The sequence below is a fragment of the Oncorhynchus mykiss genome, chromosome 20 (assembly GCF_057628025.1).
Source record: "Oncorhynchus mykiss isolate SJ-2025 chromosome 20, ASM5762802v1, whole genome shotgun sequence".
Taxonomy (NCBI): domain Eukaryota; kingdom Metazoa; phylum Chordata; class Actinopteri; order Salmoniformes; family Salmonidae; genus Oncorhynchus; species Oncorhynchus mykiss.
The window spans coordinates 2345933-2349367 of record NC_143041.1 but is presented as its reverse complement, the minus strand read 5'-3'; the positions used below and the strand labels follow the sequence as shown (position 1 = coordinate 2349367).

The 3435-nt window shown below is 43.7% G+C and overlaps 1 pseudogene; it reads left to right on the top strand.

The window, feature by feature from the left end:
• Nucleotides 1-431: 431 nt before the first annotated feature.
• Nucleotides 432-2826, top strand: LOC149973605 (uncharacterized; annotated as a pseudogene).
• Nucleotides 2827-3435: the final 609 nt, after the last annotated feature.

Here is a 3435-nt window from a genome sequence, read left to right as displayed (position 1 = left end):
GGGCATTTTTATTCATGACCCTCAGCATGATGGGATGTTAATTGCTTAATTAACTCAGTAACCACACCTGTGTGAAGCGCATGCTTTCATTATACTTTTTAGCCATCATTTACTCATTTGTTTCCTTTATTTTGACAGTTACCTGTATTTGCAAGCCTTTTCACGTGAATGAGTCATTCAGGGGAAATCTCACTTTTTTCTTCAGGCCCCCTTTCTGATTGCCCGACCCGTTTCTGTGGAGGAGCCTCTTCATGAGCTGGCCACTCCGCTGCCTGAGCAGATTCTTTCAGGGATGAAACACAGATTGACAGAGAAGAGCAAGAAAATACTCCAGAAACCACCAGGGGGTGGGTGCTTTGTTATTCGAGACCAGGCATTTATTCGAGACGCCTGATCAAAATTCCAACTGGTCCCAGGCAGAGATAAGGGAGATGAGCCAGGAGCAGCCACCAGCCCAACGGTTGGCTAAGGCTCTACAGGAGATAGCTTCAGAGAGGCAGGAACAAAAGTCCATTGGGCTCAATGCAACTAGGGCGCAGCAGAGCCACAATGTCACCACCAAGTCCTCCAGAGACAACCCCTGGACAAAGGCAGAGACTGCTGCGGAGGCCCTGAAGCCCCATCAGGCGTGTGACTGGGCCGGGGTGGAAAATGGGTGTGTGGCCTCTGTTCCCAGGGTAAGACAGGAGGATGGGAGTCATGACTCTACAAGAAGAGTGTTGGGAGGAGGTCATAAGGAGGAACAGAAGATGAGATGTTGATGTGGACTTGTTGTTCAGTACAGGTCATTTCGTCTCATCTCTTAAATCAGTTATAAAACGTGTCATATTCTATTAAAGGCTTTTACAAGCTAATTAGCTACTGATTGCCAATCAACTGTTACACGTTAGGTCTTATCACAGTTTTACCTGGCTTTTTACTCTAGTACAATTAAGCATGCCACATATCTCAAAGTCACAATCTGGTAGATGTCCTTCTATTGAACTGACTTTCAATTAGTGATATACATCCATTGATTCCAAAATAATACAACTTATGAATGCCTCAGAAAACACAGACAATGTTACAGGTTGAGGGACATGCGACCCTCTTAACCTCTGCCCCGGACCCTGACCTTTGCATCACCCCTGAGCAGAGAGGCTAAACTGAGATGTGTGGAGAGGATCAGGGAGAGAGTCATCCTGTGTGTGTGTGTGTGTGTGTTTCATTCAGAAAGTTGGGTCATGATAAATCTCTCCTGTGACAGCTCAATATGTTTCACTATGTAGAGAGACACTTAGAAGGGAAATCAATTACTCTTACTCCCATGTCCATAAACCTGTCTCTGTGTTGCTATATGTTCTTGTCATGTGTTTTTCCTATGCGTTTGCATGAATCTACAAATCTAGCTTTAATCTCAGGGCTTTTCTTCCACCTCCTCTTTCTGCTCTTCCTCCCTATGTCTCGTGCTCTCGCTCGCGCTCTTTCTCAGTGCAGTCAGAGAGAGTACCATGGCGACCGGCCATCCACTGACCAGGAGGGAGAAACAGGAGCTCCACAACACCCCTTCTACACAAACCTATGTCAAAGCCAGAAAAAGCAGGGAGATGTCAAGGACTCATTTAGCCATAATGCTTAGGTACAAACACTCAATTAGTTATTTTTTTAAATGTATGCTGAAAGTTTGTCCTTTCTGCTACATTAATCTCGTTAATATACAGTCTACACTTTACTACATTCAAAAAAATCACACCAATTCCAGAACTTTCTGTACTTTTCAGTTTCTGGACCTTATGAGGATGTATGCGGAGGCTGGTGCCATAGTAGTTCTACGTAGGTACAGGAGAACCTCCCACCCCTGGAGAGACACTACTTTATGCAGATGAGGGACAGGGACATATGAAAGGCCATGAAGGTCATATTAGGAACAAAACACAACACGAAGGTCAGAGTGAAAGAAAAAGGGTATCATGGAACATAAAAAAGAAAAGAAACTGTCTACTTCTTCCAATCCTCGATGACTGTATACCAGACCGATGGAGGCCAGCGATTCAGGAGTAGGTGCAGGGAGGAAGAACACGAGGAGGACCAAGAAGAACTCTCAACCAATCATGGGGAAAGCAGTTCTCTGTCCACCAATCGGAGAGCAGAATGGGTCCTCTTAACCAATCAGTGGCGAGTGTTCATACCTTTACGAGACCACGGAATAGAGTCGTTGTGCCATGAGGAAACCGTGAATGTGGACAATGATCCAATAGCTCATGATGCAGGAACTGATTCCAATGGCGACACATTTTCTGTCAGTGAAAGTTCAGAGAAAATGTTGGAAAATCATGCCCTCTTCTATAGAATCACAAGTGACATCAATCTATCAGACACAGACATTACAATGACTGATGGGCAATCAGTATCCAATCAGGGAGAGAAGATGGATGGGCAACCAGTGTGATTTCAAGAGCAGATGAAGTGACCTATAGTGTGGTAAGACCAACATATCAACAAATTGAAGGTTGCCACCATTCAGAATCCTCCACAAGTCATGGTACAGCCACAGACGATAGTGGAGACATCGCTACAACCAATGAGCAGCAAGACTCAACATCTATGGACCTGAACGCACAACTAACACTATCTGGTAATCAAACATCATGTGCATCAACCAAACCAGTACATGACCTATGCATCTATGAAGAGATACCGGACAATGACGCCTTGTCCAAAGCAACTGAGGAACCCAATCAAGAGAGTCAAGGGAAAATCAAGAAAAGTAAGGAATCAAGGAAACCTAATCCCGAATCGTCGGATAATCGTGAATCAGAACAGGCTCCCTCTATGGATACATGTTGAAGGGCAAAAACAGGAGAAGGAAATTGTGGAAGAGTTGAGACAGTAGATATGGAGGTAGAACAGGAGGGATCTTCAGAGTTGAATGTGGGTAATATCAGTTTAGGTGGAGAGGTGGTCCAAAAAAAGAGGTAGCCTATCCAAAATCAAATCTTTAGGCCTATATGAGGGTGAAAGCGTGGGTCGAAGAGCCTCGTTTGGAAGAGGGAGAGTAACAGTACGGCGGACAAGTTTATAGAGAGACCACAAAAATTGAGGATGACAAAACAGATGTAGTACAAGAGAGACTAGAGTCGTGAGCAAGATGGGGGGGAGTATAAAAGTGATAGCGGGAAATTGTGTATTGAGGAGAAGAGAAGAGAGAAATTGGGGGAATGGGACTGTTGTCAGAATGGGAGAATGATGCAACAGGATCACGTTTCAGGGAGAGCTATTGATGGTTACCAATAAAAACAGTTAAACATCTCAAGTTATTTTTTATGTTATATCCTGGAAGAATTGATCAGAAAATAAATCTATGATCAGGATATACTACTACCAAAAGAAAACATGGAATTCACCCTAAAATCTGTATATACTATGTGTATACATTTTGATCGTTTGTAGTATGAA